Source organism: Neofelis nebulosa, chromosome 11 (assembly GCF_028018385.1).
Source record: "Neofelis nebulosa isolate mNeoNeb1 chromosome 11, mNeoNeb1.pri, whole genome shotgun sequence".
NCBI classification, from domain to species: Eukaryota; Metazoa; Chordata; class Mammalia; order Carnivora; family Felidae; genus Neofelis; species Neofelis nebulosa.
The window spans coordinates 91,410,136-91,425,652 of NC_080792.1; positions in this window are offsets into that span (position 1 = coordinate 91,410,136).

Below are 15,517 nucleotides of genomic sequence, written 5' to 3' on the forward strand. Positions count from 1 at the left end.
CCATAAGAGCCAAGGGGCAAGGCCTAAGCGTTCATTCAGCAGGGCCACCTTTTTTCCTGAAATAGTCACTGCTACATTCATGCTGGGTTTTTTTGGCCCTGTAGCCAGATACTAGCAATGGTTGGAGGATTCCTTTCACGAAGGAGCCGCTCATCTGGATGCCCATTAACTCACCACAGTAGGCCACTGGGCATCATTCTTCGTGAGCCTCTTCAACCTGCTCCAGATACTTCCATACGGGTGGGGTTGCGGGGGGAGCTCCTGTCACTGCAAATAATCAAATCCCGTTAGAAATCCCAGGTACCTCATTATCTTTTCAAGTTCCGAGAACGCCAGTTTTAAAGAGTAAATATCGACAGCTCTCGAGATAGCTTCAGACGTTTGCTTTCAGCCAACGCGTGGGCTTCTCTTCCATTTCGCCTCCCGCTGGACACACGAGCCACTCACGGCCTGGGAAGATCGCAAGCTTAGCTATTCCAGAAATCTCTCCTGCTCGCCCTTTTTGAAAAGGCGAGCGACCGTAGATATCCCAGTCAAGAGCACCATGCCGCCGGGACAATGGAGGCCGTGGACTACCTGACCCACCGCTGTTTGTCACCGTACTTACTCCCTAGCCCCCAGTCATTTGCACGCACTGTCAACATTGGCTACGGCTGAGCCGTATTCTTCGACTCCAAAGCAACTTGCTTTGTACTTGCTAAGTACAAGTACTAGGAGGGGACTTGCTAAGTACTACTCAGCCCAATTATCGAGAAAGACGATGCATACCAGAACAGTGTTCTTACACCCCAAACATTCTGAGCCCTGGCTTCCATGCAACTTTGCCATCAACTCTGCCTTCTTAAACGACCAGAAAGCGCGGGACGGTGGGGCAGGGGGCGGAATGTGTCTTCTGCAAACAAGTCTATGTTCCTCTATGATTCACGGCACTTTTGATTTTGTTTATTGATGCAAAATTGCATTTGTTTTTCCATATTATTAATAGTGGCTCTCCAAGTTCAGATAAATGATTTTTTTAAATAAGAGATAATATCTAGTCATATAACACTATTTAAATGGGCATGGAATCACTCTTGTCCATAAAAGTACCAGTAACTAGGTAACTGAATGGCTCACCTGTCAACCACATGTGCTGCGGCCCTATTTATGCCTGTTGTCCCAGCTAATTATTTATGCCCCCTTTTTCCACTCCTAGAGACGTCCCAGCGCAGGCAATAAATTATACCACCGTCCTAATTATAAGCTTCTTTCAGAGCCTTTGCTCTCTTGGTGTTTCAATATATCATTTGATTTAAGATGCTTTTCAGAATCCTGTCGGCCGAGGAGGAGGAGGGGGGGGGGCACCCTGACCCTGAGTGCGTGGCTCTGTTGCATGGGGGTGGCCCAGGAAGCGGGGAGAGGCTGGCATGCTGGGTTCACACATGGGATTAGGTACGGGGTGCCCCAGGCTGGCCAGACACCAGACTCGGTGACATACAGTTATCTCTAAGGAGCAATGTTCACCAAGGAACCTCCTTTCTTTCTTTTTATGAAAATACACAAGAGCCACAAAAAAATGAATCGTTTTTGTTCCTTAAAGCTTAGTCATGCCCTTTGCTCGCACCTGTGTGCCGCCTGCAAAGTTATGGATGCCTTCGAGGATGCAGGGTGGAAATGTTCCCACCTGCCTTGCCTCCGGGAGAAAGCGAGCTCCGGGCATCGCAGCCTGAGCCCAATCTGGAGGACGAGGACGCTCTTACCTGCTCTGTTCTGGGAGAAGCCCCGTTTTATTTTATTTTCATTGTTTTATTTTTATTTTTTCCAATATTTAGTTTTGAGAGAGAGACAGAGACAGAGTGTCGGCAGGGGAGGGGCAGAGAGAGATTGAGAGGGAGACACAGAGAAGCCACCTTGACCGGTCCTCCTGGAGAACAAGTCCTTCAGAAGCTCGGTGTCACGGATCTGGCTCTGTGTGGGGGGATGTACCCTGCTGTGGACCCCAGCGCCTGATGTCCCTACTGCCCCGCACGCCACTGGGGACCACGGACCAGGAGTCCATCCTGCTCTGGTCTCCCAGCACAACAGTGGCCTTTATACCTCTTCCTCCTACACCTTGCACCTGTTTATTTGCGGATTTATTTACCTGTTTATTTGAGGATCTATTTAAGCTCTGCCTCTCTAGGCTACGAGGGCTGGGATTACTTTTCCCTTATGTTTCCCTTTGGAGGCTGGAGTCCTCTGTCGTCAAAGCGCGCAAGGCTGAGCACAGAGTCAGGGCGCGTTGAAGCAGGTTGCAAAAGTGACCGTAGCTGTTACCTTCGCGTATTCACGTTCCTTTGCCAGTGGCTTTGCCAGGCTCCCAACAAAAGCGGAGTCTCCTTCTTCACATCTCGGACCTGGGCGTGGCCTTGGGCTGGCTGCGGTTGACGGCGAATTAGTACATATCACTTAAACAGAGGGTTGGGAAGGACTTGCCTTTGACCCTTATCCTCTCTTGCCCTGGAAATCCTGTGGCTGTCACCCCTGGAGAAGCACGATGATCTCGGCTCAGGTCTTGATCTCAGGGTCATGGGCTCAAGCTCCGCGTTGGGCTCCGTGCCAGGTGTGAAGCGTACTTAAAAAAGTAAACACGAATAAAATGAAATACAAATAAAGCTACTTTGGTTGTGATGGTTTGTTGTGCAAGAAAAGCTAATTGGCACATCCAATAAATTGTGGAAAGAATGAAAGAGTAGTGGTCCCAGAACTTCCAACGATTTCCTGTTTTGGTGGGGGGAAAGGCTTTGGATTCTTAGCTGTTTAAGATTTTTGCTGATGTCCCCTATCTCCAGCCTGCCTGGCCCACATGCCCATCTAATCGGCATGAGACCATCTCCCATTGGCCGTCGGTGGGAACCAGAACGCATCCAGTCTTAAAACGACAGCGCACTGTCCAGATTTAAAGCTGCTGGCCATTCCACGGGCTAATGGATTATTGATCCCAATGGAGGAGACATATTTAGAAAGTGTGGAGGATTTGAAGGTGGTGTGCAAAGCTGTGTCTGAGAAAAAACAGCGCAACAAGGAGGTACAAGCTCATTACTGCTTCGACTGGGATGTGGCTGATCTCAGACACAAAAGTTACAAGACGGGGTTCACAGAGGCAAGACTTTGGAATGTGTGCGTCCCGCCAGGGAAACGTCTGACTTGCGGCTTCTCCGCGTCGTATTTGGGTTGAGATTTCATGTTCCTGGACCTTGGATATGTTATTTGAAGTTGAATTTACTTAGAAATATAAGGCATTGTTATTGGGGGGGGGAAAAGACCTATCTAGAATGCTCCTGGTTTATACTTGTTTGGGAAAAAGTACCAAATAGCCCCTGGTTTTACCCTCTTGGGTGGTAAGATACCGGTGGCTTTGAGTTTTCTTTCTTGTTAAAAGATTTTGCCATGTTCTGATTTTTCTTTTCTTTTTTTTTTTTTATTTTTTTTTTCAACGTTTTTAATTTATTTTTGGGACAGAGAGAGACAGAGCATGAACGGGGGAGGGGCAGAGAGAGAGGGAGACACAGAATCGGAAACAGGCTCCAGGCTCCGGGCCATCAGCCCAGAGCCCGACGCGGGGCTCCAACTCACGGACCGCGAGATCGTGACCTGGCTGAAGTCAGACGCTCAACCGACTGCGCCACCCAGGCGCCCCCATGTTCTGATTTTTCGAAAGTGATTGTGTTTCATGCAATTCGATGTATTTACAAGAGCTGCGATGACGATTTTAAAAGGCAGACGTCTTTAGTCCAAATGAGACTGTGGGCCAGTCTTCTTGCGGGGACATAGTCTCTTATCTGCCTGTTGATTATTGTAATTCAGTCTGATGGAAAAATGATGCTTTTCATTGCTGGGATTACTCCCTGTTAATTTATATTCACCCTCGCTCAGCCGCATGACTCACAGAGACACAATTTTTTTTTTCCCTTAAAAGCACCGAACGCATGAATCATTGCTGAGTGCCTCCAAGATTTAGGGGATGTTTGTGGCAGAAATGCATGAATGAGTATGATGGCCATTTACTTATACACCTAGTCAGAAATGCAGCCGTAAATCTGACCAGCATGAATTCACAAGGACTTGATTAACATTCATGGGTGATGAATGACAGGGCATCTCTGTTTGCAATGCCCATACATGATACACACATGTGCTTACAGGATTATGCTGCCGTGGCAGATATATTTTTAGTTCTATGTTCTTCGTGTATGGCTGTTAAATTGCCACATTTCTAATTGTGGCTGTTTTTTTCCAGTTTGGAGTGAGCGCCTGCAACTTCTTTAATGGTCGCCAGATTTAAGAATACTCAAAAGAGGAGACAGTGAAATAACCATTTTTAACATAAAGCAATTTTCTCCTCAACCACTCCGAAGGGCCTCCGATTTCCTAGCCGACCTTGAAAAAGTTCTGTCTCTGCACTTTGGAATCAAAATTTACCAAATCTATTCCTATTACCCGACAGTTAAAAAACTACCTTCTGCCGCTAATGAATTGATGTGCCTCTCGGATGTCATGGCTCATGCAGACAAAGAGCTCAGTCCTTCCCCTTGGATAAAGTGAAGGAGCTCAACCTCGGGGGAAAATACATACATAAAAACACACATAAAAACCGGACCTTCCCAACTTCCTTCTCCTCGAGAGGGAGGTCACTTTTGAACTTAATCTATATTTTATTTTATTTTTTTAAGATACCATAAAAAAAAACTAACAAAACCAAAAAAAAAGAGAGAGATGTTCCTGGATCTTCCTCTCCCGCCCGCGCTGAAAAGTCCTCGGACCTGTTAGCCCGCTGTGGCCGTCACTGTGTGTTGCTCCTTCAGCTGCTGTCCCCTCCCTTCCTTTAGCCCCAGGGCTCCGATCTGGTCAGGGAGCCCCCAGCCCACCTGGAGGCCTGAAGGAGGTCTAGTCCAGCCATTGGGGCCCACCGGGAGCTCCTTTGTTTGTGATTGGTCTAGACCCCCAGCACGTGACCTGCTCATGGCCAATGAGACAGGAGGGGAAGTACGCCCCCTGGCGCTGGGAAACGCGTCCCTCCTTCATAAACAGAGCATCAGGGGCGCCCCGTTGGCTCAATGGCCTCACAGTCTCTGGGCCGTCAGTTCGAGCCCCATGTTGGGGTCAGAGATTACTTAAATAAATAAACTTAAACAAAAGGAGAAAATCATCACCTTCTTGCTGCCTTCCTATTCCTTCCTGCTCTGTATGCTGTCCTGGAGGACAGGACACAAGCGCCAGAGGCAGCCACGTTGGGGTCATGGGGGGCCAGTCCTTGGAAAACAGGCGACGTGCCAGGAATATAGAGTGACAGGAGCGGAGAACTGACCGCCAGCTCCTTCCAGGTCAGCCCTGAGGGAGCCCGCTGCGGTGGGCGGAATCACAGCAAACAGGCATCTGTCCGCATCCCCAGGGCCTGGGAATATGCTGTATGATGTGCACCGAAAGCCAGAATGAAGATAGTGGGTGAAAGTGAGGTCGTTGAACAGGCAGCCTCAGGGAAGACTGTCCCGCATTCACAGGGTGGGTCCAGTGTCACCACAGGGTCCCTGAATGGGGAAAAGGCAGGCGGAGCAGTCATCATCACTGCGATACAACGCGAGGAAGCCTGGCCGTGGCTGGCTCTGGAGAGGAGGGGGGGCCCCAGAGCCCAGGGATCCAGGCAGCCTCTAGAAGCTGGAAAATACCCGGAATGGGATTTTCCTCCCGCTCCTCCAGAAAGGAATGCATCCCTGCAGACATCTGGTTTAAGCCCCCTGAAACCCATTTCAGACTTCTGACTTCTAGAACGGTAAGATAATACATTTGTGTTGCTTTAAGCCACTAAGCGCAATTTATTACAGCAGCAGCAGAAAACTAATGTATCCAATTATAGATGTTCAATTTGAGAACGAACGGCTAGATGAAGCCACCGTTAGCTGTTTTCTGTCCTTTCTGCTGAGTTCAAATTAATGACACGTGTTAGCATGCTCTGGCCTCTGCCAAGCCCGGCGTCCTTTTCCTGTTTGCAGCATTAGAAACAAAGGCAATTGTGAGCTCCTGGAGTTTGTGGGTTTCCTTTCTCTTGACGTGTGTCCCCTGCTCAAGCTGCGTTGCCAAGCTCCCGTGGAAGGTTCAGATTGGTCTCTGAGAGGGAGGCACCGTGGGTCCTTAACTTGTCCCGGAGCCAACCGAGGGCACCCTTCTCAGCACCAGAGGCGAGCTTTGCTCTGCTGTGCACCTGACAACAGGGCTGCGGGGGGTGCAGTGGCCAGTGTGAGCCTCCCCGGGGGTGGGAGGGCCCCCAGTGCAGTAGACCCAGAATGATCTGCCCAAGGGTCTTTTGGGTTCTGGTTAAGAAAATTCTCAAGATGGCGGGATGGCAGGAGCTGAATATTTGAAACGAGGGACACGCCGGTTTCCCTGACTTTTCCTTCCCGCGTGTTTGTTTGGATTTGGTTCTCTGAAGCAAAGCCGAGGACGAGAAAATGGTCATCAGGGAGACGCAGGGGAAGCAGCTCAGGGTGAGGCGACGAGGACAGGATTGATTTCTGCAGCCTGAAGGCCGCCAGTGTGAGCAAGGGAAAGCCAGGTGGTTGGATGGGGCCGTCTCTCCCTCTGACCCCTGTCAGAGACGGACAGTGGCCGGCTCGTAAGTTGCGCTCAGCGAGGAAGGTGAAAGGCCGAGAGAGACGATGTCAGACCAAGTGTAATGGTCTCTGGAGTCCGGGGCTGAGGCTTCACCACTTTGGCAGACTATGTCGCACTGTTGGCGAATTAATTCTGGGGCCCCATTCACTAGTTAACTACGGGGCACTATTAGCTAGTTAACTGTGTGGCACTATTAACCAATGAACTATGTGGCACCATTGACTAGTGAATTGTGTGGCCCCATTGGCGAATTAACTCTGTGGCCCCATTCACTAGTTAACTACAGCGCGCTGTTAACGAATTACATGACACTATTAACTAGCTGACCAGGCAGCGCATTAGCTAATGCTAGAGAGCTGCCTGAAGTTATGACTCCGAAGTTCTATTCCTCATTATCTACCCGAGGGAACGAGTACACATGTCCATCAAAATAAGGGTACGGGGGCGCCTGGCCGGCTCCGTCAGTGGACATGCAACTCTTGATCTCGGGGTTGGGAGTTCAAGCCCCACGTTGGGTGTGGAGATCGCTGAAAATAAAATCTTGAAAACAACCCAGGTACACAAAGATGCTTGCAGCTGCTTTGTTCATAATGTCTAAAGTTCAGCGATAATCTAAATGATGATTAACAATTGAGTGGATAGGGGCGCCTGGGTGGCGCAGTCGGTTAAGCGTCCGACTTCAGCTCAGGTCACGATCTCGCGGTCCGTGAGTTCAAGCCCCGCGTCGGGCTCTGGGCTGATGGCTCGGAGCCTGGAGCCTGTTTCCGATTCTGTGTCTCCCTCTCTCTCTGCCCCTCCCCCGTTCATGCTCTGTCTCTCTCTGTCCCAAAAATAAATTAAAAACGTTGAAAAAAAAAATTTTAACAACAATTGAGTGGATAAAAATATTGTGGCATATTTATACACTAAAATATTATGCTGGAGTTTAAGAGGAAAAAAGAAAAAGAATTATTGCTACACACACAGCAGCTTGAATCTTCACGAAATAATGTTGAACAAAAGAAGCCAGTGTAAAGACCAGAATCTGAGAATCTGTCTTATTCTATTTATAAGAGGTTTAAGAACGGGTACAATGAAACCATGGTGGAAGGTACTGAGTGTTTAAAAGGGCAAGAAGGAGACTTATGGGCTGTGTGTGTGTGTGTGTGTGTGTGTGTGTGTGTTCTTTTGGCCAAAACCTTCACTGGTAAATTTTAATCATTCACTATTAAAATATTAGGTTTTGGCAATGATAGTGTCACTGATTGGTAATTGACGTTTATAAATATCATTTATTGCAGATTGAACTTATATCCCTAAGCCTCCCAGTGGGTTAAACCAGACACAGTATCAGTTCTGGTCATAGTAACCAGCTATGTGCATTTCTACAATTTTTAAATGCTGCTTATTTTTTCCCTCTGTTCAACTGTTTATTATCAAGAAAAGCACATCCATATTTTTCTGGGTTTTTTTCATTACCATAAGGATTCATATGATAAGTCAGCTTTGCTGTTATTAATAAGCAATTCCCTCTGCTATGATGAGGCCGCCAAGGCAAACCTCCTTCCGGAGGCGAATTTGAGGTGGGCTCGTGGCCCCTAATGAATTTTGGAGTTAGAAAAGAAGCCGGCTCTCCCATCATTCCAGGACCAAATGCTTTTTGATAAGTGTTTCACATCATAAACTACGATCTTATGTCGGGCTCTCAGCAAGCTCCTCGATGCAAGTACTTTCTATGGGAAGAAAGTTGCCAAGGGCAACAAATGTGCTTGGTGCAGACATTTCAAAGTAGGACCTTCTAATTGCCGGTGGGACCCTGAGAATCCCCACCACGGGGGTGCCAATGGACGTGTGAGTGAATTACAACATTAATTCAGCAAGCCCAGGTAGCATAGTTACAAATGCCAAGACTGAAAACGTGATGATCTTGGGCGAGCCCTTAACCTCTCTGCACCTCATCTGTCTGAAATAGAAAATGGGAATAATATCCACCTCCTTACATTATTATGAGGACTGAACATTTTTAATATCTATTAGGTGCTTATCACCGTTCCTGGCACAGACTCTGTGCTGGGGAAACTCGTTACGCAGCAATAGCACACTGATACAATTGTTAGCTGCTGTCGTTGAGATAATGGAGGTGGCGTGGTGGCAGGTGGAATTGAAAGCGACCCTCACCCTTGTATAATCCCTCCCCTTGTGAGTGGGTGGAATCATTTGAGGAGATATCACTCCCATAACTGTTGCATTTTCTATGGCAAAGGGGGAGATTACCCAGGTGGTCTAATCTAATCACACGGGACATTTAAAGGCAGAGCTTTCGGTGTCTGGCAGCAAAAGAGGAGGTCAGAGGTTGCATGCGGAGGGAGGACTGGACACCCGGGCACTGGTTTGAAGGTGGAGAGGGGCCCTGGTGGACAGCTAACTGGGAAACAGTTGGATGAGGCCATCCATAGATGGCCAATGGAAAGCAGTCCAACCACCAGAAGGATATGATTTTAGCCAAGAACCAAAGGTGATTGGAAGCAGATTCACCTACAGAGGCTGGAGAAAAGAGCCCCACCGGACCAGCACCTTAACGGTGACTTTGGCTTCCCTGAGCGCGGAACCCACGCGAGCCTGCTGGCCCTTCTGAGCAACAGTATCGTGTGACCATGAATGAGTGTTCATTTTAACCCCGAATTTCACGGTGCCATACTGGGAATTAGCTATGCAGCCATCAGAAAACTAATATAGTGATCAGGGAGGGATCAAAATGATACTTCATAATCGCTGATGCACACGGACCAAACACTACCTACCGGGCAGTGGGATAAGTGCCCTGCTTGATCTATCTTATTTAATCTTGCCGCAGTGCTGTAGAGTGGATTCTCTTATTACCACTATTTTGTATTTGATGAGCGCAAGGCACAGATAAGCCGAGTCCCCTGACAAAGGTCACACGGTTCAGCATGTAGGTGAACTGGGATGGGACTCAAAGCACATCAGACACGGGGTCACATTCCCAACCACAGGGCAACAGGGCCCAGTTGTCATCTTTACGGGAACTTTAAGTCCATAAGGACCAACACAAGAAGCATTAATTACGTGGGGCATTTGAGAAAATGTGACAGGTGTTCGGAAAGGTCTGGGGCTTTTCTTAGGACACTTGTAGAAGAATCTCTTAATTTGGGGGAAAATGTTTCTTTTTAAAAACATTTTTTTAAGTACTTATTTATTTTTGAGAGACAGAGAGAGACAGAGCATGAGCTAGGAAGGGGCAGAGAGAGGGAGACACAGAATCCCAGGCAGGCTCCAGGCTCTGAGCTGCCAGCACAGAGCCCGACGCGGGGCTCGAACTCACGGACCGCGAGATCACGACCTGAGCTGAAGTGGGACGCTTAACCGACTGAGCCACCCAGGCGCCCCGGGGAAGAATGTTTCTGAGGAAGTATATTTCAAACAGCAGCTTGAAGGACCACTGTAAGAATTGTTGTATTTGGAAGTTCTCATTTTGAGGATCGACCAAACCCGACTCCAGCCTCTGGGTGCCACCTGCCGGGGTCCAGCCCGTGGTTTTCGTAAGAGGCTCTGTGTTTCGTTTCCTAGTTGTTACCAGGAAGTATCTCTTTTAGCTGCTTGAGACTAATTTAAAAAATGATGACCTTGAGGGAGAGACATCGATGATGTTGTGGTGCCAGAGAACATTCTAGTGACCTCTTGACGCCTACTCCGGCCACTCGCGTGGCTGGGTTCAGTTAGAGGAAAACCGGAGGGTGACTGCAAGTACCGGGAGACCAGCCGCACTGGAAGCAGCAGACGAGTCTCGGAACGGCCATTAGCATAATCACATTGTAAGCAGTGGACGAGTTTCCAGAAAACCAATATCATTATCACACGAGTGTCCTTCAAGTGAATTGTAATTGCCGTGTAGAGTCGTTTTACATTTAATTGAGAAATTTATCTTAGTTGTATACTTCCATCAAGGCGATAAGCGTGAGGAATCTACTCCGTATTTTACAGGGCTCCGAGTTTCGCTGGTGTTATCACAGGAAATTTCAAGGAACACGCGGGATGAGGGTTGGTTCTCGTAGGGGTGTACTTATGCCTTCGTGAAGGTCGAGGAACGCGGCTGAAGGCGCGGGTCAGCGACACCAGGGCGGGTGTGTGCTCACGCGGGACGTCAGGCCAGCTTCCCACGTCGCCCCCACGACTGGCAGATCTATTCGCTCAGTGGCTCCCACACTTCCCTGCGCATTCACATCTCCCGGAGAGATGAAAACGAAATCTCCCTAGTACCCCAAAAATATAAAGGTGATGCCCCTACTGATATCTTCAGGATTTCTAGGTGGTGGGAGCCAGGCATCAGTATTTTTATTTATTTTATTTTATTGTATTGTATTTTATCTTATTTCATTCTATTCTTTCTTTTTTTAACGTTTATTTACTTTTGAGAGACAGAGGCAGAGCATGCGCAGGGGAGGGGTAGAGAGGGAGACACACAATCTGAAGCAGGCTCCAGGCTCTGAGCTGTCACCACAGAGCCCGATGCGGGGCTTGAACTCACAAACCTCGATGACCTGAGCCGACATCGGAAGCTCAACCGACTGAGCCATCTAGGCACCCCATCTAGTCTATTCTATTGTATTCTATTGTATTCTATTCTATTGTATTCTATTGTATTCTATTCTATTGTATTCTATTCTATTCTATTCTATTCTATTCTATTCTATTCATTTATTTATTAAAGTTTATTTGGTTATTTTGAAGGAGAACAGGTGCCTGTGCCCCCATGAGTGGGGAAAAGGGCAGAGAGAGGGAGAGGGAGAATCTTTAGTTTCAGACCTTGATCTCATGACCCTAAGACCATGACCTGAGCCGAAATTAAGAGCTGGACCCTCAACCGAGGGAGTCACTCCAGGTGCCCCTTTTATTTTATTTTTTAAAAGTTTATTTATTTTAAGTAATGTCTATACTCAACGTGGGGCTTGAACTCACGACCCCGAGATCGAGTGTCACATGCTCTCCGCACTGAGCCACCCAGGCGCCCCAGCGTCAGTATTTTGGTGGAGGTGATTCCAGTCTGTTACAGTTTGGGGGAACCACGGTATTAACTCCCTTTTTCGTTACTAGTAGAATCTGTTTTACTCGGGTCCGTCCTTTCACCTCAGCCATGTGACACAGCAATGCTGAGCCCGTCCCCAGGGCCAGGGCTGCATAAGCAAATCGGGGTCAGGAGCCCCCCTGCAATGTTCACTGCTCCCAAAATAACCATATGACCTAGGTCAGCCCGATCACATGCTAGGAACTTTGACTTCATGATCCTGTGACGAGAAGTGGTTTTTCTGTTTCCGTATCTCTGCGCTCAAGGAACCTGAGCTCAGATCTGCTCTACTCGGAATCGGGGTCCTATGTAGACATTGCCCCGCTGCTCAGCCCACCAGCTTGACGTCTTTCCGGCCTCAGTTCCTCTCCTGGTGCAAGACAATACACTTCCACGGCGCTAACCCGGGGCTCAGCGGCCATCGCCCGGCTCGTACACCAGAGTTGCCCTGGCTCATCTGGTGTTGGGCTTGACATCCTCTGAGTTGCCAGAAATGCTTGAGATGAGCTGGGCTTCCCCCCCACACACACACACACATCCTGGAGCTTTGAGACAGGACCAGAAAGCGTGCTTTGTACGTGTGCTCTCTGCAAGCCGACGTCTTCCTGTATTCGGTGAAGGAAGAACAGGAACAGGCAAAGGCTGATAGAAGCAAAGACTCGCTCGTGAAAAGCAAGCAAGTGTGGAATTATCTCTGCTTCTCCTGCGTCCGCCTGCTCACTGACCAGCACGCAATGACTGCTACAGCTAAGCTGGTCCTGATACCTGGCTCTAATATGCAATGCAAAGAAATATTTTAAAAAATTTTCTTAATTTATTTATTTTGAGAGAGAGAGAGAGAGAGTGAAGGAGGGAGGGGGCAGAGACAGAGGGAGAGAGAGAGAATCCCAAGCAGGCTCTGCACTGACAGCCCAGAGCCCGATGCAGGGCTCGAACTCTGGAGCCCTGAGATCAGGACCTGAGCCGACCAAGACTCGGATGCTTAACCTACTGAGCCACCCAGGAGCCCTGAAAGACACATTTTTGAATGTGATAATACTGTGTATACTTCCCCGGAAATAAAACAAGCCACGCTCCCCGGCCACATGAGCGCCTCCTTCTGTTGTTACTTTTGCCTTGGGGTGTTTGAAAATGGCTTGAAAATGTTGGAAAATGGCTTGAAAGTGTTTGAAAATGGCTTGTAGCAGGTTAAGTGGGAGGCCGATTTCAAGTACGGACTGCTTTTCTGCATTCTCAAATACGTGGAATCCATTAACGAACCTTCTGTTTGTAACTTTAAATTCTTTCTCATTAGAAACACACTCATGTTCATTGTGGAAATATCTTTGAAATATAGTAAAGTGGAAAGTGGAAATAAAAAAAAATCCCAACAACAAACGTAGCCCCTGTTCAAATTTCACTTTATTTCCTTCTCGTTTTTACGTCAGTCATATATAAGCTGATATCAATATGTATGCCTTGAAAAAGCTAACTCACATTTTATTTTAATGCTTTAAAAATGTCCTTATATCCTGCTTTATGACCTCAGTATATTCTGAGCACATCCCTATACTAGTAAACACACTATTTTAAAATTAAACCATCTGTATGCAGTTGTATATTGTTACCTGCATCCTGTTGGACTTTTAAACAACTTTTTACAGTTACCCCTGATCGGCAAGCGTAACAGTGTCCGGGAATTGTGAAGTTCTGTATTCAAATCTAGTGGGACTTGGGACATGTTTGCAACGTCTGAACTCACGGCTTCAGACTCACCTCCAGTGTATGCCCAGCGGCTTAATAACCTTTGGATCATGGAGCATAGCGATCATCACGATAATAACAGCAGGTGTTTGCCACTGCCCCTGATGTGTGCAGGGTATTCCTTTAAGTACTCGACGTGAGTTAGCCCATCTAACCATCACCCTCCATGAATTCACCCTCCATGAATCACGATCTCCACTCCATGTGTAAGCCAAGAAGCAGAGAGGTTAGATGATTTAAGGTCACAGAGAAGTAATAGAATAAAGATACAAACCCGGGGAACTGGACTCTGAAAGAAACCCCTTTTATTTTTACTTTTAATGTTTACTTATTTTAGAGAGAGGAGAGAGAGACAGAGCGCAAGCCGGGGAGGGACAGAGAGAGAGAGAGAGAGAGAGAGAGAGGGCGACACAGAATCCGAAGCAGGCTCTAGATTCTGAGGGGTCGGCACAGAGCCCGAGGCCCGAGGCCTGAGGCGGGGCTCGAACTCACGGAGCAGGAGATCACGACCGAGCCAAAGTCGGACACTTAACCAACCGAGCCACCCAGGCGCCCCTGTAAGTAACCCTCTTAACAACCCCACTGACACTGATGGGGTTTTGGAGTGGTGGGGGTCCAGAGCCGATGGCCAAAAAGAATTCTTGAAGATGTCTTTGGCGCAAAAAGGTGATTTTATGAAAGCACGGGGACGGGACTTTGGGCAGAAAGAGCGGCACTGGGGTCCTGACGAGTGACTGGTTGCACACTATGGAGTTGGGGGAGGAAAAGACAAACAGGAGGCCTCCAGAAAGACTTTGACATGTTAAAGAAAATGTAAAAGGTGTCAGGCGTGTTGGGATTATCAGGCTTAGGTTGTTTCCCCTCTAGTGAGGCATTAACATTCGGTCAGGAGGGGGTTCCTGGGGAAATGCTAGACTCTGGATTTGCCACAAGTATTGGCCAACGGGCTGCAGGTGATGAGAAATTTAATTTTATCTGCCATTTCCTTCTTGTCTTTGTTCCCACATCACCGTGGAGGGGAGGGTGATGTTGGGGCTCCCGGAAACTGAGTCCATAGGTTTCGGGAGATGAGTCTATCGGTAAGATTGCCTCTTTCTTGTAATTTACTAAGACGTTGGTCAACTGATGGAGACGGCTGTCCTGTATGACGGTGATCTCTATCAGTTAACCCTTTGTTTTCCTCTTTCCTGTGTTCTTGGGCAGCCAGGAGTGCCCGAAGGATGTCACACACATGTCCCATCTGGGGGCGGGGGAGGGGAGGGGGCTGTTAGCGGGTGCTTCGTCCTCAGGCTGCCTTACGCTCCCTCATCAACACCACCTCCAATTAATAAGCTTGTCCAGAACCATCAAGAAATCCTAAGTAGGACCCGCGCACAGGACCCCTCAAGCCACCTATGACCCACACGTGAAGGTATTTCCACACGTAGAGGAAGGCACTGATTTCCCCACCAAAATTCCCTAATAACATTTCCAATTTTTAGCTAAGAAGCTGTAAAAACATCACCAACATAACACTTTTTTCTTCTTCTCCTCGGACTTGTCACTGATGCGCAGACTCACCCGATGATCGAGTTCCTTCTGTGTGCCAGGCGTTTTGCGGGGTCCTGAGGAAACACGGCGGTGGGGAAAAGACATGCTTTCTGCCCTCCATTGGGTGTGCTTGTACCACACAAGCACACGCGTGTGTATATGGGCGTGTGTGTCTAAGTGACTTCACACTTAGACACTGGGGGAAAATGAACCCGTTGGGATATAAAAAGGGGGCCCCAAAGTAGATGATACAGAGCAAAGAAGTGGGGGGGGGTGGTTTCTGTCCTTCAACACCAGCAGGGACCCCCACAGTGTTGACTGGAGCCCAAAGAGGCTTCATAGCCTCTGGCATTAAGCTATGGCACCGTCTGAAGGCAGAAGGCATCTCATTTGAATACAATGACCAAAACACTGGGAGGAACAAAGCTGCGGGAAGGGTGGGGGTGGAAAAGACAGAAGACAGGCCTGGGCAGGAAGGCCTGGGGCTTAATTGATTTGTCTTCTAGGGAAGGAAGGCTGTGGGCCGAGCCACTCACTCCCAGATATCAGGGGGAA